We start from the raw sequence: 12,904 nt of genomic DNA on the forward strand, positions 1-12,904 counted from the left end.
ACTTGAATTTCAGATAAACAACAAATAATTCTTTAAGTATATCCCAAATATTGCATGGGACATACACTAAAACATGACTTGTTGTTTATCTGAAATTCAAGTTTAAGTGCATGTCCTGTATTTCATCTTGCAGCCCTCCTAGGGGTTCATGAAATGGGCCTGGATTACAATTTGCATGTAGTTCTGGAGTCTTTTGGGCATGCTATGACAGGCCTGCGCTTCCCAGAATGATCTATCCGTTTGCTTAGGTGACACGGGGAGAGAATCTGGCAGTGAGAAACTACAGCAAAAGTTATTTTCGTGTAGAAGCAGCAATCTACTGTGGGAAAGGAAAAGGCAAGTATGAATCTGGGTCTTTGGAGTTCAGGCTTCAGGGAGGGGAAGTGCCTCGCAGAGATCTGATGTGTAGTGGTTGAAAATAATATTCAGCTGTCACAACTCGGTTTAAAACTCTGTCTTTCTATCATTCTTGCCAGGCTCACACCCTGTGAAAGTCAGGCAGGGAGTATATTCTATGACACCAGGCTGATTGCGGCCAGATGTTAATCTCGCTGTTTACTCTATTTTATTGCTGTTATATTATCTTTTTACTGCAGAACAGTGACATGTAATGAAGCTCCTAATACACAGTAGTCCAAATCGGCAAATTGCAAGGTCTGGGAAGCTTATGTTCATCTTGAAAGTTTTTTTCAATACCTTCCCCCCTTTTCTAAAATCCACTCATTTATCTTATAGCTAAGAGGCCTGCATTCACGCTCTGAAAAAACATCCCCGACTCCTGGGGAAAATACGTTGATGTAGTTATTGTTTTTGTCATCGGACATCACGTTCTCATTACGACGGGAAAGAGCCCTCCCCGCCGAAGGGGAGCTTCCCGGAGCGCGAGCTTGCTGCGGAAACACGTCAAGTCCCACAGCGCCCCCGGCTGGCCGGCAGAGGGAGTGCGCACCTGTGGGAAGCTGCCGGAAGGAGGTCGGCCGTCCGCACCGGCAGATTCCTTTGCTGGTCCAAGCACAGGCGATGGGGGTTCGAACATAAGTGAGTGGTTGGAATCTGGTCATTTTGAGGAAGAATAGCAAAGAAGTCATAAAGAAGTGTCCATGACTCTAGACGGTAAATAAGAACGAAACTCTGAATCGTCTGAAAGTGAGTATTTCAGTATGACGTCGTTGCACAGCCTTGGAGGCTTTCCCCTCTCCTTTGCGTTGGGAGAGATGCTCGCAGACAAAGAAAGTTAAAATCTCGGGCACAGTTCTCAAAAGAGGGAGAGGTGGCTGGATCCGGCGCCGACCCTGTAAGCGCAGGCAGGGTTTCAGTTTGCTCGGGGGCTGCAGGCGCCTGGGTGGCAGGTGCTGTGGTTGCAGCTCCCGGAGGGCGGCAGGCATCCACTTGCTCTGCGCTGAGAGCGCCTGCGATGTCAGCAGGCCTTCGGTCCGTGCGGCCAGCGCCGTGGCCCACGTCCCCCTCCTCTCGGGCGTCTCGGCGTCAGGGGTGGGCGGCGGGTCAGGACCACCTGGTCCAGCCTCTGGTCTCACGCTCCGTAAGCCCCAGGTGACTGGTCTACAGGCACAGTATCATCTCTGTCCGAATATTTTATTTTCACCGGCTGTGGTGTTGCGAATGACCTCGTAGCTTATTCTGTTTTTAAACTAATCGGTTTTGGTGGCAAAATTGATCTTCAAAGAGATGATACACAGAGGGTGGATTGTCGTAGAGGGACTTGGGATGTGGTTGCCCAGGTGCCGGGCCAAACCTGCTCAGATACTGGGTTTTATTGCTTTTAGAGTCTGTTTGGTTCACAGAAGTGTATGAAGTCAGATGAAGGGTTAGTCTTGGTCTGCTAGTGAGTTATTCTTCCACGGCCCTGGTATGTGAAGTCGAGGGTAAAGCCTTACACTCAAGGCGGGTCTAGAGCAAGGTTGCTGTTCTTTTTGGGCTCAGGTAGACCAAGTTAACCTCGTGGCCAAATTAAAATGCTTACCAAAATGGAGCGATCTTTTAGTAAAACTGAACAACAAGGCAGATAAACTCGTAACATCTCAGATACTTTAGTTTTCTTTCGTAGGCCAAAGAACTCTGAGTGTGTTTAATTCTTCTGAGTCTTAGGTTTATAAAATTAAAGAAACTGAAGACAAAAATCCAAAAAACGAAAGAATCAGACTCGGGTTGACTGTCGTAAAAGGTAATGGTCCTTAAAGCATCTTCATAGTTAGGGCCAGGCTGCCAGACTTTTTAAATAAATTGTGGTAAATAGAGCGATAGAAACGAATTATGTGTGGAGGGTATTCTCTCAGAAATCTAGTCTGGAAATCTCATTAGGAATTAGTTGCAAACCATCCTCCTTCACCCATGTTGTTGGGTTTATTTGGTCACTACTGTCCCCGTGAAAGGCAGCTGTTGGCCATTTCGCCTCTGGTTTTCTGTGACCAATTTCCATAAAGTTCGTGTAGCAGTTCAAACTTTATTAAGACTCTTGACAAAAACAGCTGCTAGAAGTGCAAAGGAATGTAATAAAAAACACAGGGTCAGAACAACCAGAGTCTATAAAAGCAACATCCACAGTGCCCACGCCCCCCCCCAGGGGGATGCAAACTGATCACAGTCTCCGCCTGGACCGTGGGACCCCCAAGTGGGCAGACAGCGGGACCCCAGGCTCAGCCACGGCTCTGCGGCTCGAGGCCGCCTGCCATCAGCCTGCTGATAACCTAGTTAGGGTCTGGGCAGGGCGCCAACAGAAGAGTAGAACCAGGGCAGGCTTGGGAGCCCTGAAGCATGAGGAGGCACTGATGCAGATTCATTTTATGCTGGTTTTATTAGGCAGTAAAAAATCTCCAACGCAAACTCATTTACTAAAAAGAAAACAGTAAATGTTCAGTTGATCGTAGTTTCCATATTCGCACAAAGGGGCACAAATTAGAATCGGCCAAAGGCTCTGAGATGCGCTTGGAGATCTTGGGGAAAATGTGGGTTTGAATAGAAATATGCAGTAGGGAACAGTGTGACAACCCAGCACAGTTACGCTTCGTGGCTTTGGGGGATCTTTGATATGTACTCCATGTGCTATTAAAATGACATCTAGATATTTCAGGGAAAAACGGGAACACAGTAACTGATGTTGCTTTCCACAGAGAAAGCAGAAAATTAGAAAATATAGTTTATCTTTGTGGGTTTTGACTGAAATCACAAAGGAGGCAGTTTGAAGAGGCTGGTGTGATAATGGAAGAAAGGGAAGCAGGAGCTCTCTCCCTCGGCCCCCTGCCCCTGGCCTCCAACACACACCCCGAGGGAGGAGGGAGCCCTCTGCACAGCCAGGGTGTGGGGTAGCCCAATCCTGTAGCCGCTTGCTCCCTCACCCACTGTCTCACTCACTCATTCAGCAAACACGGGAGCGCTCGTAGGCGCCAGCCACTGTCCCAGCCGTGAGGACACAGAGCTGAGCAGGAGCCCGTCCTCCGGCAGGTCCCTGCTCAGCAAGGCAGACGAGGACACTTTGAGTCCTTGCACAGAGGGGAGCAGACTGCCTCGGAGGGGCTGAAGGTCAAAGACAAGGCAGCAGTGGACTGAGAGCTGGACACGAAGCAGGTCAGGCAGGGAGGAGGTGGTGGATGAGGCCCAGGCTGGAGGCTGCCGACCCCTCCTGGACGGCTGGACGCGGCCCCTCCCTGCCTGGCCCGGGAAGGTGGCCGGGGGCTTCTGCTTTCAGCCTGGCTGCCTGAGGATGACCAGGGCCTTGCCCTTCTCCAGAGTCACCACGTGCTAGAAGTGTCACCTGTCCCCCCTGTTGCTGAATCTTGTTTAAGGACAAGTGAACACCTTAGTTGTCCAAGTCCCCCCGAGGGTCACAAGCTGGGCTTGTGGTGCCTGTGTCCTCACAGAGGCTGGGCGGACGCTGCTCAAGCCCGTTCCCTTGAAGGCCGGATGCGGTGAAGGCACCAGCCACGCCCATTGCCAGGCTCTGTTGCTCCAGCAGGGTGGGGCACAGGTCAGCTGAGGCCGTTGCAGACGGTGGGCGGCGTCCCTGGGGCTGAGGTCACGGCACTTAGCACCGGGCTTGCGCGGCTCTGTCCCCTCCAGAGGCCACATCTTTGGTGGATAGCAGCCTGGTTGGGAGTTGCAGATCTTTTGTGTGTGTGTGTGTGTGTGTGTGTGTGTGTGTGTGTGTGACCTATTTCCAGGCAGGCTTTGTTTTATCGTACTTTTGGGCTTCCCAGATATGGAGTTTTTTACGAATTGAAGGTTTATGGCAACCTTGCATTGAGTAAGTCTGTTGGCACCATTTTCCCAGCAGCACACTGGCTCGCTTCACGTCTCTGTCCCATTTTGGTAATTCTTGCAATATTTCAGACTTTTTCATTATGACTATATTTGTGACAGTGTCTGTGATCGTTGATGTTACTACTACAACGTGCTAAAGGCTCAGATGTTGGGTAGCATTTTGAGCAATACAGTATTTTTTAACTAAGGTAATGTACATTGTTTTTAGACATAATGCTGTCGCACACTTAGTAATCTACAGTATAGCGTAAACACAACACATGCACTGGGAAACCAAAAAGTCCGTGTGACTTGCTTTATTGCAACTGTCTGGAAGCAAATCCGCAGTATCTCCAGGGTCTGCCTGTATTTTTTGCAGTTTTATTGAGATAGAATTCACATAACATACAATTCACCCGTTTACACTGTGCAGTGGTTTTCGGTATGTTACATTATTAACTTTTAAAAAAGCCTGGTAAAGTCTGTACAACATAATTTTTTGTCATTTTAACAATTTTTAAGTGTGTGATTCAATAGCATTAATTACATTCACAGTGTTGTGCAGCCGTCACCACGTCTATTGCCAAAACTTTATTCTCACCCCAAACAGGAACTGCCTAAAACCAGAAACTTCTGCCGAAGTTATTAAGCATTTACTTCACATTCCCTCTTCCCCCGACCTCTGTAACCTCTAACCTTTCTGGATGTATGAATTTGCCTCTTTTAGATTATGTCACGTAAGTTGAATCGTACATTATTTGTCCTTTTGTGTCTGGCTTATTTCACTTACCGTACTGTCTTCAGGCCTGTTGTGGCCTGTGTCAGAACTTCCTCTCTTTTTGTGACTGAATAACATTACACTGTATGGAGAGACCACGTTGTGCTCATCCTTCACCTCCCGAGGGACAATTATTTGGGTTGCTTCCATCTTTTGCCTATTGTGAATAATGCTGATGTGGACATGGGTGTATGAGGATTTGTTCCAGTCCCTGCTTTCAATTCTTTTGGGTGGAATTGCTGGGTCATACGGTGATTTATGGTTTTGGGGGAAACACCGAACTGTTTTCCATAACTATTTTCTATTCCCACCAGCAATGTAAGAGAGTTCTAATTTCTCCACATCCTCGATACTTATTTTCCATTAAAAATATTGTTATAGCCAGCCTAGTGGGTGTGAAATGGTCTCTCACCGTGGTTTTGATTGCATGTCTCTAGTGTCTAGTGATGTCAAGCATCTTCTCATGTGCTTGTTGGCCATTTGTAAATATTCTTTGGAGAAATGTCTATTCAAGCCTTTGCCCGTTTTTAAGTTGGATTATTTGTCTTTTGGTTGTTCAGTTGTTGTGAAGTTGTATACACCCGTCGCTCAGCTTCAGCAATGATCAAAGCATGGCCAGTCTCGTTTCAATTTTACCCCACCCACGCTCTTTATATATTCTGGATATGAAACCCTTATCAGATACACGATTTCCAAATGTTTTCTCCCATTCTGTAGGTTGTCTTCACTTCCTTGGTAATATCCTTTGATGATTTACAGCTCTTTCCAAGATGGTAAAAGGGGTTTTATTCCTCCTTCTCACCCGTGTCTCCGTGCTGCCCCTTCGCTCCAGGACGGCAGGTGGTCCAGTGAGAGTGGGAGAGGAAGGGACAGACGGAGACCTTCTCGGTCTGGTTTTCTCAAACAGGGGCTTTCTTTCCTGAGGGCGTCACTCTGTAGAAGAGAAAATTCCTCGTGGTGAATTAATCATTTCCCACTTTCAAAGTAAATATCCCAGTCATCTCCTCACTCCTGAGCAAAGTCCTAGCGCTGCTCGGCTGTGTCTGTGTCCAGCGCCCCACGTGTCCAGCTGCCGCCCGCCCCCCCGCCCCCGCCCCCCGGGCCATCGTGGCTCGCCAGACCTTTGTCTCTCCTGCCCTCAGGATGGGGAGGAGATGTGTGAGAGTGTTTCCAATTAAGTCAGGGTGTGGGAACCTAGTCCTGCAATAAAATGACAGGAACCTCAAAGCTGGGGTCATTGCAAAAGAGGCCGTTCATGTTTTCCATCTGAGTCCAAGACTGGACTTGGCCTTCTGCAGAGACTAGTCAAGTTCCATTAACAGGGTTGGGCCACCGCAACTCCCAGACCCCTTCTCAGCCTGCTCTGTGCCCACACCTGCCGCCAGCCCCCTCCGTCGGCCGCTCCCAGCTCCATAGGTCCAGAGGGCGGCAAAGAGAGATCCCTTCCCCCAGGACTGTGCCAGGGAAACTCAGCCAAAGCTTTGTGCTTTTATTTTCTAACTTTCATTGTGAAAAATTCTAAGCACATGCGAAAGGAAACTTCTAGGTACTCACCACCCAGCGTCAACAATGATCAAAGCGTGGCCGATCTTGCTTCAGTTTTGCCCCGCCCACTCTCCCTTGCCCAGTACCATTTTGAAGCAAATCCCAAGCCTCATATAATCTCATTCATGAAGCTTTCAGATTATATCGCTAAAAAACATGAACGTGTAAGTATAAAGATATAAATCCATGATCACACATCAGCAGTATTAACAGTGGTTCCTTATCATCTGACAGCCTCTTCACTCACGTTTCTAAATGTCTCATCAACGTCTTTTTAATTATTCTAAGATCGGGTTGTTTGAATCATGGATCCCAGGAAGGTTCATGCATTGCATTTGGTCAGTACGTTTCTTTTCATCTGTAGCTCCCTCACCCCATCTCCTTTTTCACCCCATAGACATATGTGTTGGAGAAACTGGGCTGTTCATCCTGTGGAGTTTCCCATAACCTCAGTCTTAACTGCGTCACAATGGTTAACCTGTTTCTCTGCTCAATTGGTGGTTGAATCAGCCAGTGCTGATGGTGTTACGTACAAAGTCTATGTAAACCCTGAGGTGTAGCTACACTGGGTTTTCAATAAACCAAGTCTGGTTCCGGAGTGGGCGGCCGGAAGCAGGTTGCTGAGAGGTGGTCCTCACTGCAGCCGAGGCCCCCAGCGCTGGTCCCGGGAAAGGGGAGCGGTGGTCCTAGGGAAGGAGGTTGGGATGGTGGGGGGGATTCAGGAGGACATTCACTTTGTAATATTTGAAATTTTTATGAGGATATATTTATACATTATTTGTGAAATACAAAAATGAGCTTTAAAATAACGAAGGGGAGAAAATGAAGACAGTGAATTAGTTTGGCGCGCGTGCCCGACACTTGGGTAGGCGGCAGAGGCGTGAGATGAAGAGCCGGCGATTCCGACAGGGGTCAGGACTCCCACCGGCTCCCCATCAGCCTCCGCTTCCCCCTCCAGCTAGAGACACACGGGGAGGGGCCCCGTCCTCGGGCACGAGGCCCCTCTCGCCAGACCTGTGGGCACACGTTTCCCTGAACGTCGTGGTAACCCCGTGCGCCACCTGCTGTGCTTCCCGGGGGTCCCGGCCCCGTTGCTCACGGGCGAGCAGATGCAGGGATGGCACGGCACACGGCGCTTCTGGGGGCCGAGGGACCACCAGCTCTGTTGGGAGGCGCAGCTTGACCTTTAGTGACACGACTTAAAAAAGATAACCCTTGAAATGGCCAAACTTCCCCACCAGCTCCCTGGAGGGAGAGAACAGAGCAGGACGCCAGCAGCCCGGCCCGAAGGCGGGGAACCCGGGAGGCGGAGGTGGGCTCCCCTGTATTCCCTCCTCCCGGGTGAACCAGTTCATACAGGTATCGCCGTTCTTAGGGGAGAAGAGAGCGGGGTGCAGGGAAGCTGAGGAAGGCTTCCCATCTTTTCCCTCCAGAGGAACGCAGTGGAGACTCCATCCCAGGAAGTTTCGTCAGGACAACCTGCGGAGCCAGGAATAAACATGTCCCTCTAAGGGAGCGTTCATACTTCATCCGGCTCTAACTAGAAATCCCGCCCCTCCCCGGGCACTCAAACGAGAAACCCAGTCTTCAGATGCCTGCCCCAGCCACCACCCCACACCGTCTGCCGTGTGGCTCATTAGAGCCCGGCGACCCGCAGGGCCTGGGCCGGCTCGGCCTCACGGGCTGGGGACCCGCAGGAGGAACAGCCGAGGCTCCCGACGGCGAGGAGGCGCACGTGGCGGCGGCGGGGTCAGCGGGAGGAGCGCCACCGAGGCACCCCGCTGCGATTGAGCCGCTGCCGTTCTCGGGGGAGTCCCCTCAGGCGCGAGGCCAGGGGCCGCGTCCTCGTGGGGACAGGGACCCACGCAGTCCGCCGTCGCGAGCACGCGGCCCCTGGCACTCTCTGACAAACGCGGCCCAAGGGGGGAGCCTGCAGGGCGTGGGGACCCGGGCTGCCCTGCCTGAGAACTGCCGAGGCGCCAGGCCACCTGTCAGGACACCAGGTGCTCAAGGTTTAAATGAGGGTCTGGTCGCACGGTTTGTAGTTGAGGAGCGTCCCAAGTCTTTCTTTAAATCAAGCGTGCGTGGTGCTCAGAGAGAAATTAAAAGTGGGAAATCCTGTGATCTTTAACATTTTTTCAAAGTATTAAAATTACACTTCATAATTTTGCAAATACAATTGAAAACAAAACCAAAATGTACCCATGTATGTCTGTTGATCCCACCTGTGTCCTTGAGCTCTGAGTCCATCACAGGCTGGGAGGTGGGTTAGCTCGAAGCTCACCCCTCTCTTCAGTGGGTGTTTCTTTCCCACCTCAAGGCCTTTGTAAGATCTGGGTGTCCATCGAGCCTCAACTCTTATCTTCTCAGTTCAGGGGACATGTTTATTTCCTAATCAGCTGGCTTTCCAGGCCCTTGGGGTTTAGTTCTCTGTCCAGCCCTGGCCGCTTTCGTGTCTTCCTGGGGCCCTCGAGTCCCATCTTCAGACCCTGGGGAGCTTCTAGGTCCTGAGGTCGTTGTCGCCCTCGCTCTGCCTTCAGCTGCACCCTTTCCTTGTCTCATTGGCTGCAGTGCTCAGTTAACTTATTCATGTAAATGAAGGAATCAGAAAGGAAAACATAGCAACTAAATCAGGGCAGAGCCCAGAAATGAAGGAGGACTTTATGGTTTTAACGTTTTGATTGTTCAAAGAACATTATTTTCCCCATGGCCAGGAATGAAGGTTGTTGATGTATATAGATGGGCAGGGCTCTACTGGGATATGGTTATTTATTTTAATTTTATGATTGTAACTTCTTAAGTTAAGTCATCTCAAGGCACAAGTACAGAGGAATAACAATTAGTTAATTGAAATATGTGACTGGTATAAAATTACGAGTTTAAAAATCAGTAAAACATTTGAAGATCTTTCTTATTCATACAAATCAGGACTTTGTCTTGGCCAAGGACCCAGTTGCAAAAGTAGAGGGTAATTCAACCTCATGTAATTCCCCAGTTCAAGCTGTGATGGTGGACGTCCACTGCACGCATTTTATTTTGACGTGGAGTGGTTAACCCAAGCTCAAGTGTTTGATAACCACAGGGTACGTAGCAGGCCTGGAAACGCGAGGCTTGTTCATTGTCTCAGGATCAACTTTTACAGCAATAAAAGCCAGAGAAGGGGGGAGAGTAGAAGAAAGAGAAGCAGAAGGAAAAGGAGGAGAAGAAAAGGAAAAATCCTTGGCCTACATTGTTCATGGGCAGGTGATTTTTATTAAAGCAGGGCTTGGATCAACTCTGGAAAGCTTGATAAATCCCTGATAAGAACATCCCAGATGTTCTCATGAACTTTCTTGGGGGGTTTGTCATTTCAAGTTCCTGCGATTTGCCCTGCGGCCAAAGATTGGGACGTTCCCAGCATCTGCCAGTGATTCTTCAAAGAAGCCCCTCCTCACCTCTGGACGTCGAGTGCCAGCTGGAGAGGCCGCAGACTGGAGCAGCCTGATCGAAGCTGTAGTCGAGCCTGGAAGCAATGTTCCTGCTCACTTTTCCAGGACGTGTTCCGAGAAAGAAAGGATTCTTGGGGCCCTTCCACTGCCTAACAGGGACGGGTCTGCGTGCGGGCAGAGTGCAGCTGCCTTCTACGGCCCCGTGCAGTTTCAAGTCCGCTTCTTAAAGGCCTGAGCAATGGAGAGAGCCGCCCAGAACCATTTATCCACAGTTGGCTGCTTGACGTCCCAGGCTTCTGGGATTTAGAGACGAATACAGCAGTGTCTGTGTCCTTGGGGAGCTTACAGGACGCAGGGGGAGACGTATGTTAAGCTGACAGAGACCAGGGCATTCTCTCCCTAAGGCTCCGGGATCTCAGGTTAAAGTTCCCGTCGTTAGGTTTGATAGTTCTGACACCTAGGATTTTGTTCTCCTGTCTTACATGTGAGTTCACTGAAGAAAAATTTGTCATTAGCTATTTGTCCTCATTTGATTACTCTCAATTTTGTAAAATGTACAGTTGGGAAGAAGAAAACGCCTCAGATGATATAGCTGGATATCTGTCATCTGAGCTATGTTAGACCTTATTCAGGAACAGGTTCAAAGTATACGAAACAAATTCTATTGTCCTGCCCAAAGAGCATCAGATTTCATCATTGAATTTAGAGGCATTTTACTTCAAATGAAGGTATATCCCGGTTTAAAAAAAAAGGGAGATCAACCTTCAATTAATGTTAACTACAAAAAGGCGGATTTGCACTAGAATCCGTTGGTCCATCCCCCTGTTCTTAATGCCTTATTGCTGTTACATTCATTTCATGCAGGAATAGACCTGGAAGAGAGCTTGGTCCCAGGATGGCATATAAGTTTTATTTTGGAAGCTAGTGCTGGTTGGTTGGTAGTGGCTGCCTGGAGCCCTGAGTTCAGGAGGACACTCTGAGTTCATGTTGGAGCTCAGGGCCATGATTCATGAGTGATGGGGAAGGGTGGCGATGCCTCTCATTTGCTGACTTCCTTTCGCGGAGGATAAGGAATCATACGCCCAGAATCCACTGACTTACAGAAAGTCCCAGCGTGAGCTAGTTGCAGAGCTTGGAGCAGAAGCTGAGTTTCCATCTGTGAACCGGAGCACGCAGCAGAGACACACACGCATGTGGCCCTGGCTGTGCAACGGCGATCATGCTCTTGGAGAGGGGTGTCCGGCTCCCGTTGAATTTCCTGTCCCCTGGAGGCCCTTTCGGGGAGGTGGATGGGGGAGGGAGAGCAGGACATGACCCAAGCTGTAGAGAATGGGGTGTGTGCAGTGGCAAATGGGAGGGAAGGTATTTCTTGCACGAGTGGCCGGTGGTTAGTCACACTTGGTTCCAACCCCGGTTCCAAACCTGGCTTATCTTTAACACCCAATCTACCTCAAGACAAACAATATAAAGCAGAGAAAAACATTTTGGGGTCATTTGGAAACACTTGCGTCACAGCTCGAATGGCCAAGGCGGCAGCAGAGCGTTGGGGTGAGGCCGGGGAAGTGGCGCCCGCCTGCCCCTCGTGCAGAAAGTACTCTTGTTAGACGCTCCTTGCCAGGATTTAAAAACTGTTGTTTTGTTCCTGAAGTTCTTTATCCTGAGATATCTCCAAACCAGGCTTGCCCCCAAAATATCAAGAAACGTTCCGAATTTCAACATATGAACTGAGCTGAAGAGAATAACATATTTGGAAAGAAGAAAGAATTCCACTGGGGGATTTCTATGCTAAGTAGCAAAATTTGAGGTCTAGAATAATAAAAAGCCAAAAAATTTTGTTGGATTCTAACGGAACAAAAGACCAACTATGAGAAAAGCAATGCAAACGCCAGCAAGCACTCACGGAGTCTGAATCCCAGGGTATAAGTGCCTGATCAGAATGGTATCTTTGAATTCCCTTCTAAAGTTTTAAGAGGCGGGCTTCCCTGGTGGCGCAGTGGTTGAGAGTCCGCCTGCCGATGCAGGGGACACGGGTTCCTGCCCCGGTCCGGGAGGATCCCACATGCCGCAGAGTGGCTGGGCCCGTGAGCCATGGCTGCTGAGCCAGCGTGTCTGGAGCCTGTGCTCTGCAACGGGAGAGGCCACAACAGTGAGAGGCCCGCATACCGCAAAATAAATAAATAATAAAAATAAATTTTAAAAAAATAAAGTTTTAAGAGGAAATGGTTCCGGGTACTTTAGTTAAGTGACATCCAGCTGTGGGGATGCAGGTGTCGCCAGCCACCTGGGCCCTGAGGGGCGTGTGCCCGACTCTCAGCTGTTCTCCATGTGCTTGTTTACATCTCAGTCGCCTTTGTCCACCACCCTTGAGGCCCTGAGCAGACTCTCTCCCTTGTATGAAGCTTGGCCTCATGATCTCACTTGCTGAAGGTCTCTTTCCACTGTTTGAACAGCCCTCACACCTGTCCTGCACCTATTTTAATGCCGCCGGTCACTTGTGTCGCTCAGTTATTTTGGCTTCTCTGCGGAGCGATCAGCAGGTTTGTGTGAAAGTGCTCGTGGAGCCCGACTCTGTGGCCTGAACCCTCTGGTACCGGGGGACCCTATTTTGTCAGCAGGGGAAGCTGCCCCCAGTTCGCTTGCCTTGGGACTGGGGGTTGACCCCTCCCTTTACAGGGAGGCTGCAGCTTCCCACAGGCCCGCCCAGCCCCCAGGTTCAGGGTGGCTGATACTCTGTGACAGCGTTTAACCCTGTGAAGAGCTGACACCCCAAACCCAGACCGTCTGGTGCCGAGCAGCCTGTTCATGCCTCATTGATAGGGACGCTCTGCCACGATGGCTCCACAGGAAGGGAGACCCAGGTGGTGGCTGGGTCCCTACGCAGGTCCCGCTGAGCCTGGGG

At 49.9% G+C, this 12,904-nt stretch overlaps 1 long non-coding RNA gene across 1 annotated transcript in view; it reads left to right on the forward strand.

Moving 5' to 3' along the window:
• The first annotated feature begins 963 nt into the window (after window positions 1-963).
• The window catches only part of LOC137231476 (uncharacterized), a 96,540-nt gene continuing 84,599 nt past the window's right edge, over window positions 964-12,904 (forward strand). Inside the window, exon 1 of the long non-coding RNA XR_010946568.1 lies at window positions 964-1,146. This is a non-coding gene — a long non-coding RNA (uncharacterized lncRNA). The remainder of the gene's footprint in view (window positions 1,147-12,904) is intronic.

The sequence above is a fragment of the Pseudorca crassidens genome, chromosome 10, assembly GCF_039906515.1.
Source record: "Pseudorca crassidens isolate mPseCra1 chromosome 10, mPseCra1.hap1, whole genome shotgun sequence".
Taxonomy (NCBI): Eukaryota; Metazoa; Chordata; class Mammalia; order Artiodactyla; family Delphinidae; genus Pseudorca; species Pseudorca crassidens.